Raw genomic sequence first — 18,759 nt, forward strand, 5'->3', positions numbered from 1 at the left:
GTTTCATACTTTTAGATTTTTTTTGTTGTGCAAAAAAAATTATAAATAAAAACCCTTTTCTATGATACTTGAAATGTTCCTCTCTCCCATTTCTCTTGATCCCCTTTGAAGATTATTTTGTACCTGGAGTGGCAAAAACTAAGCCATTAGATGGAAAGAACTGCCTGTAAAGCTCAGAGAAATGATTGTGTGGAGGCACAGATTTGGAGAATGGTACAAAAATGTTTCTGCTGCAATTAACTTAAATTCTGGCCTCAATTCTAAGGGACATGTCTGGAGGAAACCAGGCACTGATCATCACCTGCTCAATATGATCCCAAAAGTGAAACATGGTGGTGGCAGCATTATGCTGTGAGGATGTTTTTTAACAGCTCAGACATGAAGACTGGTCTGGGAGAAAGAAAAACTGAATGCAGCAGAGTGCAGAGATATTCTTAATGAAAAATTGATCCAGAGTGATCTGGACCTCAAACTAGAATGAAGGGTCACCTTTCAACAAGACAATGGGCCTCATATACTAAGTGGAGTAGAGTATAGTTTAGTTTTTTGTTTCTGACAGGTATTTTTTCATGGCATTTACTATTGAATATTTGGCAATTTTCCAAACGTTTTGCTCTTTTTTACACACACTCTGTGCTGTTTGGTTTTCCAGAGCTCAAATCCACCACATTTTAAGTGTTTTTTTTTTTCTTTTTTTTTGGAGACACGCTCCTTTTCACTGATAACCCTTTGTAGGGTTTTCTGAGCAAAGTGGAGAGTAAGTAGGGTTTTTGGGATTTTTTTGTTGGAAATTCTGGCGCATGACACATGTGACACAAAAAACCCTGCAAAATCTACTCACAAAAGCCTAAGTAAGTGAAGCTCAATGACCCTGAATAGAGTTGCATTGTGCACACATGACTGTTACTTTATTCCAACAAGGGACTTGGTACCCCTCTTGTGTAAATTGTGGGGATCCTAGCGTTCTGACCTCCCATTATCACACACTCAATTTCTATCCTGTGGATAGAGCAATCATGTACAGTAAAATGTAACTATGAGGAAACATTATTACTTCATGACAATCAATACTCCTTAGCTGTAATGTAATATTCTATTATTTACTGCATCCCACCATTTGCAGCACATTTTTCGTTCTTGTCTATTACATTAATTAATCCACATTATATCACATTGCTCCCTCTCCTCCCTTGTAATAATTAGGATCATAAACACCTGCACACTACAGTTTCATCTCTGTCATCACATATCTGCTTTTAATAGAACAGGACATGGCAATCCTAAAATGGGAATGGGTAAGTAAAATCCCAATCTTTACAGATACAAATAGGAAAGGCTTGGTACTAGTAATCTTTTCTTTTTCTTTTTTTTTTTTTGCATCTTTTCTTTACAATATATAAAAAAAACATTGTATGAAGTTTCGGTCATATTGACATTCATCAAATAATCAGAATGCTAGAGGATAAGATGTGGATTATGGCGCAGGGGTAGGTGACAGAAGTCGCTTTGGTAAGAATGCCATGCAGGCGACCTCTATTGGCTGTAACATGGTGGGTTTTTGCATTTATAATATTTGCTATTATTAAGTTCTATCAGAAACATAACTTATGTATTTGGGTGAATGGTATTTAAAGGCTGCAAAGGAAAGGGTCATAGCTAAAGGACTATCTGTGCCTATATGTCACAGCATATTAATATGAAAGCCATCCCATTAAAAGAATTAACTGACAAGCAAGAACTGTCTGCAGTGACCTATTGAAGAATACTATTGATGCAATGATCTCTGAGGCTCTTACCAGACAAGGATGGTATTAACCTCTATGTGTTCGCGACGCCAGTGTGGTTCCCGAACACCACACGCCCGGATTATCTGCTATCACACGGGCTAGTAGTGAATAAAGGGTCCACAACCAGTTATGGTTTAACGGAGGCTTTAATTAGTATAAGACAGGTGTAATTATCTCCACAACTAAGGCCAGATTTCCCAGAGAGATGGCTAGGACCCAGAGGACCTCGCAGCTTGCTGGACCAATACTTGACTTTGACTTGTAATTAGACTTGACTATGTGCAGGACTTGACTAATTTCAGTGACAGCAAACATAGACTTGAGACTTACTGGAGAGACTTGTAGCTTTTGGGCTACTCCAGATGCTGATCACTTGACTCTACGGCCTCTGGTGCTTGCTGCCTCAGCAAAGACTTGATGGTAGCTAATAGAGCTTATCTCAAAGAGAGTGAATTGTAATGGCCACCCCTTTATATATCGGGGGCTGGACTAAAGCCCATTGGTCAAGCTGAGGGTCATAGGTTAAAGCTGGCACTCTCTGGGAGTACATGTGACATAATATAACATGTGACAGGCTTAATCACAGGTCCTTGAGACCTCCCACAGTTCCTTTATACTATCTAGACATAGGGATCCTGTCTATGCATTAAAGGAACATACACCACATTTATTAAACCAACAGGAGAACAAAGGGAAACCCTGCTGGGGAGCCCCCAGGTCCCTGAGGGACTTAAGCTGACAGGGCCTACAGGTATTACAGGACCGTGTACCTGTACTGGGACATCACAAAATGATGCATTTCAGGGCTTTGGCCTTCTAGCTGAGAAGTTTTAAGAATTAAAAAGGGGTCTGGGGAAGGGGGGCAGAAATGTGTGGAAGAGATAGGGAAAAAGGAGTCTGGGAGGACTTAGTGGCCTGAGGGGGGGGGCGGGGCAGAGGGGTCTAGAGGCAGACTTTGGGGTTTGGAGGAGGAGGACAGTGGGTCTGGGGGGACTTAGGGGTCTGAAGAAGAAGGGAAAAGTTGGTTCTGGAGAAGGATTAAGATGTCTGGGGGGACAAAGGGCTTATCCACACTGTGGACATTCTACTGGCAGAATTCCAGTGTGGAAATCTGCTTGCAGCAGAATTCTATTGTCTTCAATAGGATTCTGCTGCTCTGTGCATACTGTAGAGTCACCACAGTGGAATTTTCTTGCGACATCCGCCCAAAGAATGAGCAGGATTCTGCCAGACTGCATTGCTGACTAAGAAACGATGCATGTCCGTGTGGTCCTACCACTGATAACTTTGGTAGTGAAAGGAGGGGAAGGTCTGAAGGAGGAGGGGAAATATAAGTCTGGGGGACTTAGGGGTTTGGAGGAAGACAGTAAAAGGATGACATTTTGCCAAACAGACGAAACAGTGAGTGGCAGCAATATTTTTTAGGGGGCATGATGTCTGGTAGGGTATTATTTAGGGAATCCAGTCTGTGGCAGGGTTATAATGATCATTGTTTCATATAGAGGATGAGGATCTGCTGACAAAGTAAGGAACCAATGAAAAAAAAAAAAAAGGTAAGACAACAGAGAAGATGTCTCATCTGATTCAAATCATTGTATGGGCTGTCTGTTATCCATCACTGCGGTAGTCACTTGTACGTTCTGCAGAGATGACAAGTGAAACTGTACCTCCAATCTGTGGCTCTCACATTCCAGGCATGACAGGAGTTGTAGCTTTTCAACAGCTGGAGAGCCACTTGAACCGAGGTGATTTTAGACTATGCAGCCCATTTTATTTTGGTGGTGCTCCGACTGCTCAGTAAAAAAAAAAAGGCAACATAGTCTAGATCTAGTCTGCACCTATTTTTGGTCCCAGTCCGGCCCTGGTATGGTTTTTACAAAAAACTGATAATAAAGTGTTTTTCCCATAAAGGACATATTTCTCTGCAGGATACTGTATGTGATGAGTATCTGATTGGTGAGGACCCATAAGCTAGGACCCTTACCGATCACAAGAAGAGTTGTCACATGTTTATCCTGGTTGAATGAAATGGTTGCCTGACATATTCACTTCCACTCCATTCATCTCTAAGGGCCTCATGAACTTGCCAAGTACTGTACTCCTTTAAGTCCATTGTAGCAGAGCTTAGGCGCTGCTCCCTGGCTACACCCGGAAGTCGGGTGACATGAGGATTCAGTGGAGCCAATTCTTTGGGCATGTAAATTTGGGCATGACTTCCAGATGTAGCCAGGGAGCGACCCTGCACTCTGCTACAATAGTAGAGTGTTCACGTGACCGCAGTTTCTTATGTCAGTAGGATGTGAGAGTCAAGAAATTACTATGCATAAAATAGTTAGGCATAGAGAATATAGGCAGGGAAGCACAGAAACCGGCTCCCTGCCTCCATTGCTCACTGAAGAGATTAAGCCGTTTAGCAATGGGGACCATGGGGGAGATTTATCAAAACCTGTGCAGTGGAAAATTTGCCCAGTTGCCCATAGCAACCAATCAGATTGCTTCTTTCAGTTCTAACAAGGCCTCTGCAAAATAAAAGAAGTGATCTGATTAGTTGCTATGGGCTACTGGGCAAATTCTCCTCTGCACAGGTTTTGATAAATCTCCAAAAGAGCTTGTGAGGTACTTGCTATCTAAAGCCTACTCATACGCTACGGCTATCTGGGTTATATGTGCTCCAATATTAGGCAGTCCAGGTATCCTAGTGTTCCGACCAGGACATTAGCTGCAGTATCATAAATAATACAAAGAGAAAAGGTAGTATGCACTCACCGCTAGGCTACGGTCATCCATCCTTGGAGTCCGGGGACACTGGTAGGATCAGCGTCTTCTTGGAGCGCTCGGAGGCTACACCGGTAGTTTCGCGGGATCAACCCACTTCATCCGGCCTCTCAGAGGCCGGATGAAGTGGGTTGATCCCGCAAAACTACCGGTGTAGCCTCCGAGTGCTCCAAGAAAACGGGATCCTACCCGTGTCCCCGGACTCCAAGGATGGATGACCGTAGCCTAGCGGTGAGTGCATACTACCTTTTCTCTTTGTATTATTTTTGATTAATCTCCCCCCATGTATTTGAGATGGCTAAACCAATTTCTGTAAGTTATGGCTCTTTGTATTCCTGTGTATTCAGTTTAGTGTGGGTAAACAGCCTGTCAGTTTCTCTTAAAGGGTGTACCACCACTGTGTGGGATCAATATTACCGTGGGATGCACCAACAGTACACTATAAAAGTGTGCAGGGCACAAAAGGGTCTATTACTGTGTAGTGTCACTAAGGGGTGCAATTATTGAGTGCTGCACAGTCATATACTACTGTGATCACTGTATGGTCATTGAACTATGATATAAGTGGGTGTTTTTGTCTTTGTGGTAGATATATATGCTCATGGTGTAGAGGTATTATTTGGTCCATGTATAGTGGTATTATTTGTTAAGTGTAATATTCTGAGTTATACTAATATATTTATGTTTTTTTCCCTTTACTTTATCTATCTATCTATCTATCTGTGTTTTTATTTATAAGGTTTCATTTGTATTTTTTTGTATGCTCAATAAAATATTGCAGTGCTGACATCTAGTGGTCAAGCAGCTTACACTGCATACCTATAAAAAAAACTAATAATAATAATTTTCAAGCCTATATTAAAATGACGCAACCCATATAATCTCCAATCGAGTTAAAACTTAAAAAAATTACAGGAAAAAACTATGTACCTGAATGTTAAAGTGTTATTGTCATTTAAAAATAGTTTTGCCCCTACCAATCTCTAGATGTAGCCAGGCAAGTGAGTGACTGTGCAATTCACTCCCCGACATGCTACTTATCCGACTCTCTTATTATTGTACATTGTTCTGGGTAGTAGCCTATATTGCATTCACAATTCTGCTCAGTCAGTGTCAGAACTCTTTGTCTTTCTTGCTGGCTTAATTAACGTTCCCACTGAGTAATTGTAGAGGGATTCAAGCAGAAAAATTTCCATACGGGAAAAAAAAGCTTTTGATTTTGTGCGGAATTCACAGGAAAATTCTGCGCAGAAAATGAGCCAATTACATATTTCAGTGGGCTGTGATTACAAAAACGATTCAGAATTTTTTTTACCATTGACTTCAATGGACTTCTGCTCGCATATTCCGCAAGAAGAATGAACATGTTCTTTCTTCTAGTAGAACAGAATTCCGCAGCGGAGCAATGTAAAATACATTGAAGTCAATGGCAAAAACAGATGTTAATTATTTCTGAGCAGAGATCTCAAGTAAATTCCTCTTGAATTACTCAGTGTGAACGCACCCTTATGGTCTGCTCTCCTGATTTGCATTCTACGAAGTATAGACATATACCAAACCCTAGACATGATACAGAGCAACCTAATAGTTCTACCCCATTATCACATCTTAAAGGGGTACTCCACCCCTAGACATCTTATCCCCTAACCAAAGGATAGGGAATAAGATGTCTGATCGCGGGGGTCCCACCGCTGGGGACCCCCGCAATATAGCATGCGGCAACCACCTGTTTCTTGTCCGGAAGCGCTGGAGGGTCTGGGTCGCGACCACGGAAACGGAAGTCCGTGACTTAATGACTCCGCCCCCGTGTGACGTCACGCCCGTCCCCTCAATGCAAGTCTATGGGAGGGGGCGTGACAGGGCGGAGTCATGACGTGACGGACTTCCGTTCCCGTGATCGCGACCCAGACCCTCCAGCGCTTCCGGACAAGAAACATCCTTTGGATAGGGGATAAGATGTCTAGGGGTGGAGTACCCCTTTAAATAACTGTTACAAATACTGAACGTCTCTAGACAAGCTTGATATCTACTTTCCATAAGTCTTTACAAGCTTGGTATCTGTTTCCAAAAACCACCAGCAAAATGTGAATGTAGCTGTGGCTTCTAATACAGGCTATAGCTCAAGATGACTTCAAGAAACATAATGCAGTGTAATGAAAATGCTATTCAATTTTACATCAAGATTGAGACTATATATTTATTATCTACAGATGAACATACAATAGTTTTTTATTTTTATTTTATAAATCATATTAGTGACTCTGTACCTGACCTTCCTATCTGATATCATAGCTCATCACTAGTCTTTTCTATCTTTAAGCCCATTAGACAGTGAAAAGTAAACTGTATTCAATTGCAAGTATTAGAAGAGTTTAGAAAGAAGAGCAATGATAACAAATGATAAATGCAATACAACCAATTTCATGTTTTATAAAAACAACTGTCTTGTAGCCCCTGGCTTTGTGTTTAGAGAAGGAATGACACAAGAAACATTTATTTCATTCGGCGCAATAATTCGGCTCAATCAAAGGGAGCGCGGCCGGGGCAATGCCATCTCCCAGCTGCTGATTACATCAAAGCTTTGCAGCAAAAATTCAATTTTATGATGTTAATCTCGGCCTGCCACTCAGAAATTTTCTCTCAGGGATATGATTTTTCTTGGGATTTCATTTTAAGAACGATTTTCTTCTTCTGCAATCATTAAAGATATGTTTTCATCAAAAGACTCTATCTTGGCAAAATTCAATTGGCCGTCTCAATCCCTTTTGGTGACACGGTATTAATTAAAATGGTTTATGTTGAATCTAAGCGGGGAAATTGGGTGGTGGAGCACATATTTACTTCATGCATCAAGAAACTCTACAAGATCTCTTTAGTAGCACATATAGACTGAACGGCTCGTACAGAGCTTGTCAGGTTCTATTCTGCACACAGGACAGATGCCAACAATTTCCTTATCATTCTACCATTGGTCTTTCTGCCTGCCATAATTCCACTCATAGCTGTTGCAGTTGATTCATTTTAGTCCTGACACCAAACCATTCCCAAAACATGAACTGACTGATAGTCTTCTTGAACTGGCAAAGTATAAGCCTTTTATTTACTATGCAAATCATGCTCAAGTGCTCTGGGTCTTCCCCATCACAGAAAGAGCCCAAGTTAGTCCAATCCATATCCTCTTTATCTTGTGGCTGTCAGTCAAACAGGGGATGTTAGCGGGCCAGGGGGCATGATGAAAAGGATATGTACTGGACTTACCTGGGCTCTTGCCATGATGGGGAACACCCCCTGAACATATGAGCTAGTGTTGAGCACAAATATTCATTATGCTAATTTTTATTGTGAAAATCGACAATTTGTAATTTTTGCGAATATTTAGAATATAGTGCTATATATTCATAATGACGAATATTCATTTTTTTTTCACATGCAAATTTTTGCATGGAAAAATAAATGAATGAACATGGTGAATATGCGAACTCCGCAAACATAGGACGAATAATCGTCAATATATTTGCAAAATATTGCAAATTCGTATATGGCCCTTGCTGCTCATCACTAATATGAGCCTCATTTGTATAATAACAAAAAGGCTTACAGTCATGGCTGTAAATGTTGGCACCCCTGACATTTTTCAAGAAAATGAAGTATTTCTCACAGAAATGGATTGCAGTAACAAATGTTTTGCTATACACATGTTTATTCCCTTTGTGTGTATTGGAACTAAACCAAAAAAGGGAGTAAAAAAAGCAAATTGGACACAATGTCACACCATACTTCAAAAATGGCCTGAACAAAATTATTGGCACCCTTAACTTAATATTTGGTTGCACAACATTTGGAAAAAATAACTGAAATCAGTGGCTTCCTATAACCATCAATAAGCTTCTTACACCTCTCAGACGGAATGTTGGACCACTGTTCCTTTGCAAACTGCTCCAGGTCTCTCTTATTGGAAGAGTGCCTTTCCCCAACAACAATTTTACGATCTCTCCACAGGTGTTCAATGGGATTTAGATCTGGACTCATTGCTAGCCACTTCAGAACTCCCCAGCTTTCTGACACTGGGCTGTACAGTGCGACCCAAAATCCGTTGGTAATACTCAGATTTCATGATGCCTTGCACACATTCAAGGCACCCAGTGCCACAGGCAGCAAAACAACCCCAAAACATAATTGAACCTCCACCATATTTCACTGTAGGTACTGTGCTCTTTTCTTTGTAGGCCTCATTCCATTTTTTGGTAAACAGTAGAATGATGTGCTTTACCACAAAGCTCTATCTTGGTCTCATCTGTCCACAGATATTTTCCCAGAAAGATTTTGGCTTACTCAAGTTCATTTTGGCAAAGATTTTTTATGTCTTTGTCAGCAGTGAGGTCCTCCTGGGTCTCCTGCCATAGCGTTTCATTTGATTTAAATGTTGAAGGATAGTTTACGCTGACACTGATGCTTCCTGAGCCTGCAGGACAGCTTGGATATCTTTGGAACTTGTTTGGGGCTGCTTATCCACCATCCAGACTATCCTGCGTTGACACCTTTCATCAATTTTTCTCTTCCGTCCACGCCCAGGGAGATTAGCTACAGTGCCATGGGTTGAAAACTTCTTGATAATATTGCGCACTGTGGACAAAGGCAAATCTAGATCTCTGGAGATGGACTTTTAACCATGAGATTGTTGATATTTTTCCGCAATTTTGGTTCTCAAGTACTCAGACAGTTCTCTTCTCCTCTTTCTGTTGTCCATGCTTAGTGTGGCACACACAGACACAATGCAAAGACTAAGTGAACTTCTCTCCTTTTTATCTGCTTTCAGGTGTGATTTTTATAATGCCCACACCTGTTACTTGCCCCAGGTGAGCTTGAAGGAGCATCACATGCTTGAAACAACCTTATTTATCCACAATTTTGAAAGGGTGCCAATAATTTTATCCAGCCCATTTTTGGAGTTTGGTGTGACATTATGTCCAATTTGCTTTTTTTCCTCCTTTTTTGGTTTACATGTGTATAGCAAAATATTTGTTACTGCAATCCTTTTCTGTGAGAAATACTTTCAGGGGTGCCAACATTTACGGCCATGACTGTATATCTCACATATAGTGAGGACTAATGAAATAAAAAAAGTTATGCCTGAAATCATAGTGATTAACCCTATGTAGCAATTTGCCTTTTTACACCTATGTTTTCCTGCTGACAGATCAGTTTAAACAGCACCTAACAGTCAAATTAAATGCCCCCATACATATTAGGAAAAGTTGGTAGAAACAGCTCCTGTTTGCGAGCCTCTTGCTCCAATCCTTTTGTTTTTAAAGGGATAAGGTATTGCTATAGCTGTCTGGCAGTGTCTATCCTCTCCTATCCTCATTCACAAGACATGAATGGTTAGCCAAGCTAAGTGTTTATGTGTATGGCGGGATAAGGAACAATAACAGTAAAACAGGTATTTAAAGGGAACTCAGGTGGAAACAAGTGGAAAACAAATGTTTTCAAATCAACTGGTGCCAGAAAGTTAAACAGATTTGTAAATTACTTCTATTTCAAAATCTGAAACCTTCCAGTACTTATCAGCTGCTGTATATTACAGAGAAATGTGTGAAGTTCTTTCCATTCTTACAGTGCTCTCTGCTGACACTTCTGTCCGTGTCAGGAACTGTCCATATTAGAAGCGCATCCCCATAGAAAACCTCTCCTGATCTGGACAGTTCCTGACACGGACAGAGGTGTCAGCAGAGAGCACTGTTGTCAGACTGGAAAGAACTTCACAAATTTCTCTTAAGTATAACTATAGTATACAGCAGCTGATAGTGCTAGAAGGATTGGGGTTATTTAATAGAAGTAATTTCCAAATCTGTTTAACTTTATGGCACCAGTTGATTTGAATTTTTTTTTTTCCACTGGAGTACCCCTTTAAGATGTATGAGCACTGTTATTCCCTATGAGAAAAAAAAAGCTTTGTTACTGTTTGTACCCAAAGTAAATGATTAAAATTGAATAGCAATGTTGATACGCATGTGACTTTAAGTTTCCATGTCCCCCATCAATTTGCATTTAATACCCTATAATGACAAAGTTAAAATAAAATTTAAAGGGGTACTCCGGTGGAAAACTTTTTTTTTTTTTTTTTTTTTTTTTTTATCAACTGGTGCCAGAAAGTTAAACAGATTAGTAAATTACTTCTATTAAAAAAAATTGTAATCCTTCCGGTACTTATTAGCTGCTAAATACTACATAGGAAATTATGTTCTTTTTGGAACACATTGCTCTCTGTTGACATCTCTGACATCTCATTTTAGGAACGGTCCAGAGTAGGAGAAAATCCCCATAGCAAACATACGCTGCTTTGGACAGTTCCTAAAATGGACAGAGATGTCAGCAGAGAGCACTGTGCTTGTGATGTCAGCAGAGAGCACTGTGTTCCAAAAAGAAAATAATTTTCTCTGTAGTATTCTGCTGCTAATAAGTACTGGAAGGATTAAGATTTTTAAATAGAAGTAATTTATAGATCTGTTTAACTTTCTGGCACCCGTTGATTTAAAAAAAAAAAAAAGTTTTCTACCGGAGTACCCCTTTTTAGAATTTTCAGCAAATTTATTAAAAAGAAAAACAAAAATGTGCATAGACATAAGTATTCTGCTCTTTTGCTATGACACTTGAATTTTAGGTCAGGGGCCTCCCATTTCTCTTGATTATCTTTGAGATGTATCTACACCTTGGTTGGGGTCACCTGTGGTCAATTCAGCTGACTGGACAGGATTTGGGAAGACACAACTCTGTCTATATAAGGTATCACAGCTGACAATGCAGATCAGGGCCAACCAGAAGCCATAAGGGGAAAAGAGTTTTGGGACAGGATTGTGGGACGGCACAGATCTGGAGAAGAGTACAAAATAAAGTCTGCTTCACTGTGAGAGCTCAGTGCCCAACATAATTCTTAAATAGGAGAAGTTTGAAACAAAAAGAAGTATTCCTAGAGCTAGCCACCACACCAAACTAAATTATTGGGTAAGAATGGCCTTGGAAAGAAACATGACCAAGATCCCAATGGTTATACTAGCAATGATCCTACATGCAAATGGCAGAAACATCCAGAAGGCCAACCATCCCTGCAGCAATAATCAGCGTTTTTTGGTGAATATTACCATGAATTGAACAAGCTGTGATGACAACAACGTGCACTGCTCGGACATCTTTGGTCCTTCACTTGTTCAGATCATCCTTACCCTCTATAATAACGCAAATGTTGACACAGTTAAGACTCCTAAATTAGTTCAGACTTCAGACCAAACTGCTAAATAAATTCAGATCTCAGATCAGATGGTTAAATAAATTAAGTCTTAAAGGGGTACTTCGGTGAAAAACTTTTTTCTTTTAAATGAACAGGTGCCATAAAGTTAAACAGATTTGTAAATTACTTCTATTAAAAAATCTTAATCCTTTTAGTAATTTTAGCAGCTGTATACTACAGAGGAAATGCTTTACTTTTTTAATTTCTATTTTATGTTGTCCACAGTGCTCTCTGCTGACACCTCTGTCCGTGTCAGGAACTGTCCAGAGCAGCATAGGTTTGCTATGGGGATTTTCTTCTGCTCTGGACAGTTCCTGATATGGGCATCAGGTGTCAGCAGAGAGCACTGTGGACAACACAAAAAAAATTCAAACAGCTGCTAAAAAGCAGTGAAAGGATTAAGATTTTTTAATAGAAGTAATTTACAAATCTGTTTATCTTTCTGGCTCCAGTTCACTTAAAAAAAAAGTTTTCCACCAGAGTACCCCTTTAAGAACCCTAAACTGAGACCTCCAGACCAGATAAAGAGACTTTACATCAAACCAATATACTTCTGTTCTTATCTCATTGTCTATTAGGTTTAAACAAGGTGGGTAAACACATAATGTAGGAAGGAGTATGGGTACTTTCAGTGCAAGAGTTTTATACTTCAGAGTGTTTGGACCAAAACTGATATAGAGAACAAGTGCGTTCTCTCCTGGCTCTGTGTCATGTGACCTGGACCCATTTACAATGCTAGTCTATGGGGCCATCTCGGCTGCATAGACACAGAAAACGGGGAGAGGAGCACGTGGCTGCCCACTTTCCTCCTTGCCTGTTTTCGTCATTGAACGGTGTCAGAACACTCAGACCTCGACTGATAAAAACTTTCCAAAGTTTTCAAATTCACTGTATACTTTAATTCAGTAGATAATGATTGATTAAAAAACAAACAAAACAAAACAAAAAATAGGGGAGGGGTGCTAATTGTTTGTGGAAGGAATAATTCCTTGATTACCTTCATCTTAAAGAGGTACTCCAACCCTAGACATCTTCTCCCCTAATCAAAGGGTAGGGGATAAGATGTCTGATCGTGGGGGGTCCCGACGCTGTGGACCCCTGCGATCTTGGCTGAGGCACTCCGGACATTCAGTGCATGGAGCAAACTTCACTCCATGCTAGATGACTGGTGATATGGGCGGAGGCGCTTGATGTCACGGCTACGCCGCACTTGTGTTGTCACGGCCATGCCCTCTGCAAGTCTATGGGAGGGGGCGTGGCATCCATCCTGCCCCCTTCCATAGACTTGCATTGAGGGGGCATCATGAGTGGGGCGTGGCCGTGACATCACGAGCCTCTAGCACTGCACGCTCTAAACGAATGCCGGGTGCAGCAGGGAGATCACGGGGGTCCTCAGCGAAGAGAGGTCAGACATCTAATCGGGATAAAATGTCTAGGGGAGGAGTTACCCTTTAAATTCACCTCTGCCTGTTGTTTTACACATATACTCCAATATATGGCTCCAAAACTATGGCAAACATAGGCATGCATGTACTGCATCAAGCTACATGTATCAGAAGAAATGATGCTGTCTACTGCGCATTTTTTTTATAAAATAGTAACAAAAACAAGTGACTGATGTGCATCCCTTGTTCATGCTAGTCGAGTCAGCATGCTTATGTGCGGAGTTAATTTTTTGCCAAATTTATGAAATCTATGACTACTTTATAACCTTCACCTGCAACACCACCAGCAGCTTAGTTAAAATGGTATGCAAAATTTTAGACATTTCTGACAAAACAGACTGAAAAAATTCTGACGGAATGAATTCACATAGTCCTTTTCTCTTATTGAAGATTATTTTGTAAAACTTCAGAAAATACCCCATATACATCATAGCAAAAGCATGAAGAAAATCATATAACACCTTCAAAATAATATAATAGGATATATATTCATCCTATATACATTAAGTATCTTTTCTCGCATTCTATTAATCTAATCCATAAAAGGAATAGTTTGGTAGACGTACCTTCTGAGATGTGTCAGTGTCCTGTCTTCATCATCTGTGCTTCCTTATGCTGTCCCAGGAGAGGAAAACCTGATGTTCAAGCTTGCAATGTTTTGGGTTACACTAGAATAAGAGCAGTCGTGTTATCAGGCTAAACATGAGCCCCATCAGACACACAACAGAGACACAGAGATATCCAGCATTAACTCTTCATTTATGGTAGGAACTGTTCTCAGACAGAATTCATAATAGTTATTTGCATTATATTTCCAGTAACCATTACGAAGCTCTTAGACTCCTTTATGAATCATTTGCCAGAGGGCAATATGGCTGAACTTCCATACTCTTGAGGTGCTTGGAACGTGTGGCCCCCAACAGAAATAAAGAGATTATGCACATAGTAATAATACATATCTCATACATTGGCAAATGAGGTGCTCATGAGGAGTAGAGATGAGCGAACTTCGATTCGTCACAAACTGCTCGGCTCGGCAGTTGATGACTTTTCCTGCATAAATTAGTTCAGCTTTCCGGTGCTCCGGTGGGCTGGAAAAGGTGGATACAGTCCTAGGAGACTCTTTCCTAGGAATGTATCCACCTTTTCCAGCCCACCGGAGCACCTGAAGGCTGAACTAATTTACACAGGAAAAGTCATCAACTGCCGAGCCGAGAAGTTCGTGACGAATCAAATTTACTGTAAGTTCGCTCATCTCTAATGAGGAGGATAAGAAGAGTAGTCCATGGCAGCTGAGGGTTTTATTCCATCAGGAAAGTCTGTTATAGTTTGACAGATGGCTTGGTGGTATTGCTAACTTGATTGGTCCCCCTGTAAGCCAGTACAACTTTTGTAAAGGAGGGTCTTTTTATAATAAACATACAGTTAAGAACATTTAAAATATAACAAAATAAATAAAAAAATACCATGTAATCAATGAAAACATCCAAAATGGGATATCATTTCACATAACACAATTTACTATACACACACACATATATATATATATATATATATATATATATATATATATATATATATATATACACAGTGGTCCCTCAAGTTACAATATTAATTGGTTCCAGGACGACCATTGTATGTTGATACCATTGTATGATGAGACCATAACTCTATGGAAACCTGGTAATTGGTTCTAAAGGCCTCAAAATGTCATCCAAAAATAGGAAAAAGTGAGAATTAAAGAAAAATAAGTAGATAACTAATATAGATAAAGCAAATCCTTACATATAAAAGTAAGAAAGATCTGCTGGGAGCTGTATATCACTGTATATGTCAGTGTTTCCCAAGCATGGAGCCTCCAGCTGTTGCAAAACTACAACTCCCAGCATGCCCGGACAGCCAAAGGCTGTCCGGGCATGCTGGGAGATGTAGTTTTGCAACAGCTGGGGGCACCCTGCTTGGGAAACACTGGTCTATGTAGAGGACAGGAGCTTCTTCAGGGTCCTGTACAGAACACGCAATGTCCTAAAAAAGTAATGGAGTCACCCTCACCTGGTGTCCAAAGGAGCAGCTAACCCTGATACAGGTAAAGTGTACAGAACATGTAATACCCCTCTGTACTGTAGGGGGCGCTGCCAGACACCAGTCAGTGCATACGCTTCAGTAATAAAGGGGTTTTACCAGTGAATGCACCTTCTGATTGGCCTATTCTTCCGGCCATTGACAGGTATCACAGATCTGGACTGTCTGTACATTGTATGTTGAGTCTGGTTTCAACTTACGATGGTCCAGAAAAGACCATTGTATGTTGAAACTATTGTATGTTGAGGCCATTGTAAGTTGAGGGATCACTATATATATATATATATATATATATATATATATATATATATATGGAGAGAGAGAGAGAGAGAGAGAGAGAGAGAGAGATAATTAAAAAAAAAAAGAATGATTTTATAAAAAATATCAAGAGACTTTATGACAAGAACTTTTAAAAGGGTGACTTTGACTCGGGGTACACTATGTAAGGTTTCTGGGAGTACAACCCTTGATGGTGTGTGCAGCATTTATACTTCAGATATAGTTGTAATCAGGGGTCAAGTCCTTGGGAAAAAAGTGTGGGAACTCTGGGAGATTCATCAAAACCAGTGTAGAGGAAGAGTGGTGCAGTTGCCCATAGCAACCAATCAGATTGCTTCTTTCGTTTTTAACAAGGCCTTTGAAAAATTAAAGAAGCAATCTGGTTGGTTTTGATAAATCTCCCCCTCAGTTCCCATGCGTTCCTGCAGGACTTGAGAGCTGGTTGTAATGTAAAAACTGAGGTAAGCTGAAGTCCTATGTGCAGTATCCAAACAGAATGGGAGATTTTTTCAAAACCTTTTTGGAGGAAGAGTGGCACAGTTTCCCATAGCAACCAATCAGATTGTTTCTTTCATTTTTCACAGGCCTCTTTAAAAATGAAATAATCAAACTGATTGGTTTCTATGGGAACTGCATCACTTTTCCTCTACACAATTTTGATAAATTTCCCCCACTATACATTTATAGCACAGGGTAGCAAGTTACACAACTTCAGTTTAGATCAGTGGTCTCAAACTGGTGGCCCTCCAGATGTTGCAAAACTTCTACTCCCAGCATGTCCAGACAGCTGTAGCCTGCCGCCAATGGCTGTCCGGTCATGCTGGGAGTTGAAGTTTTGCAACATCTAGAGGGCCCCCAGTTTGAGACCCCTGTTTTAGATTAAAGGGTTTCACCTGTGCTTACACATCTTATCCCCTATCCAAAGGATAGGGGATAAGATGTCTGATCGCGGGAGTCCCGCTGCTGGGGACCCCCGTGATCATGCACGCGGCACCCCGTTTGTAATCAGTTCCCGGAGCGCGTTCGCCCCGGTCTGACGTCATGCTCCGCCCCTCAATGCAAGCCTACGGGAGGGGGCGTGATAGCTGTCACGCCCCCTCCCGTAGGCTTGCATTGAGGGGCGGAGCGTGACGTCACACGGGGGTGCGGTCGACAGTAATCAGACCCGGAGCGAACACGCTCCGGGGACTGATTACAAATGGGGTGCCGCGTGCATGATTGCGCGCATCCGCAGCTGCGGGACTCCCGCGATCAGGTATCTTATCCCTTATCCTTTGGATAGGGGATAAGATGTGTATGCACCGGAGTACCCCTTTAATGGAAATTGGTCAATTACCTTAAATTTCTTTGTAACGCAATTAGACTAACTAAAAGTATCTCGCTATGTTTTTAGCACTTTTTTTGTTGGTAGTGGTGAAGTATAGGTAAACCAATAAGGTCATTCTCTACTGTAAGGGGCCTACACAGGTTGGCTGACTGTGGTAAAAATACTTGAAAAAGGTTACTTGTGGTTAAGTGAAACATGGTTCCCTATTGCTGGAAGCCCACAAAGAGTTAAATGTTTTGAAAGAGTCCTTGCTCAAGTATTTTCCTTTTCTGACTAGATGATTCTCCATCTCGGAGCAGGAACAGGGTTTTGAAGATGAATGATCTCTCAATGTGGACTGGAGAGAGTCTTGGGTGAAATCTCCTGAATGTCGCACAGCGCTGACCCACCTATATCTGATTCAGGTTAGAATTTAGCAACTGGGAGTGAATTTTCTGGCAAAGCCAATGCTTGGTTACTTGCTTGTAGCAGAGTTTAACCTAAACAGTGTACTCACTCGGCCTTTTCACTCACATGGCCTAGCAGGAGGGAGACAAGCAGGCATGCCCTGTAGCCTAAACTAGACCAGACTAAACTGATTTCAGCCCTCTGGGAAAAGAAAGTTGGATTTGGGAGTCCTTTGTGACCAATCTTCCATGCATCCTTACATATATATTGCTCACCATTGGTGGCAGCAAATAGCTATTTTTTAACCCTTACACATCCATTATACCTCAGTGTATACAGAAGTAGAAATGTATTACATAAAATAGAAGACTATGCATGTTTAACTCATAATACAAAGACACAAATTCAGTCATTAGAGAGATTTACTCCTTAGCCACATAACAATTTTCTATTTTAGCAGCTGACAGAAGGTACCAGGACAATGTACAAACGAGAGAAGATGCATATGAGTTAGAATTTTAATATAATTTGTCAGTATGTCAATGTGACAATTTTTGTATTTCCGGGCAGCATCGTGGTCAGATCTCTGAAACTGATTGTCAGAAGTTCCTTCTTCACTGGATTCAATGCTTCCATGTCCTTATAGTCTTTTTTGATAAATCATGCCCAGGCTCCCAAACTGTTTAAATGCCTCTGGTATCGCGATCTTCTTCCTGGTTGCTGGAAGATTGACAGGTCCCATTGCAGCTCAGCTAATTGCTAGCCGCAGTGATGTCCCACCACAGCCAGTGATAGGCTGAGTGACAATGGATACTTACTGTAAACCTCCGCCCATGTGAGCGTACCCTGTACGTTCACATTGGGGGGGGGGACATCCTGCTGTTGCAAAACTATAACTCCCAGCATGCGCTGACAGACTGTACATGCTGAGAGTTTTAGTTTTGCAACAGCTGTAGGCACACTGGTTATGTATCACTGAGTTTGTGACCTAACTCAGTGTTTCACAACCAGTGTGCATCCAGCTGTTTCAAAACTACAACTCCCAGCATGTACGGTGCATGGTGTACGGTGACTGCTGAGAGTTGTAGTTTGCAACAGCTGGAGGCACACCGGTCGTGAAACACTGAGTTAGGTAAAAAGAAAACTTCACAACCATTGTGCCTTCAGCTGTTGCAAAACTACAACTCTCAGCAGTCATCGACAGCCAATGGGCATGCTGGGAGTTGTAGTTATGCAACCAGCAGATGCACCACTACAACTCCCAGCATGCACTTTAGCTGTTTGTGCAAGCTGGGAGTTGTAGTTATACAACAGCTGAAGGTACACTTTTCAATAGAAAAAATGTGCCTCCAGCTTTTGCAAAACTGTAAGTCCCAGCATGCCCATAAGGGA

General features: G+C 41.0%; 2 protein-coding genes across 4 annotated transcripts in view; one reads left to right on the plus strand and one right to left on the minus strand.

Annotated features, from left to right (window-relative positions):
* WDR72 (WD repeat domain 72) overlaps positions 1-18,759 on the minus strand; it is a 362,110-nt gene that overhangs the window by 341,310 nt on the left and 2,041 nt on the right. Inside the window, exons 1-2 of one of the 3 annotated variants that reach the window (XM_056572345.1) lie at positions 17,370-17,422; positions 13,859-13,960 (exon numbers count right to left, since the gene is read on the minus strand). The gene's annotated coding sequence lies outside the window, so the exon portion shown is untranslated. Of the gene's footprint in view, positions 1-13,858; positions 13,961-15,344; positions 15,363-17,369; positions 17,423-18,759 lie in introns of those variants that run through there. The other 2 variants (XM_056572346.1, XM_056572344.1) reach the window with 2 other exon arrangements.
* The window catches only part of LOC130368547 (protein unc-13 homolog B-like), a 350,187-nt gene continuing 348,543 nt past the window's right edge, over positions 17,116-18,759 (plus strand). Inside the window, exon 1 of the mRNA XM_056572347.1 lies at positions 17,116-17,384. The gene's annotated coding sequence lies outside the window, so the exon portion shown is untranslated. The remainder of the gene's footprint in view (positions 17,385-18,759) is intronic.

This window comes from Hyla sarda, chromosome 4, assembly GCF_029499605.1.
Source record: "Hyla sarda isolate aHylSar1 chromosome 4, aHylSar1.hap1, whole genome shotgun sequence".
In the NCBI taxonomy this organism is placed as follows: Eukaryota; Metazoa; Chordata; class Amphibia; order Anura; family Hylidae; genus Hyla; species Hyla sarda.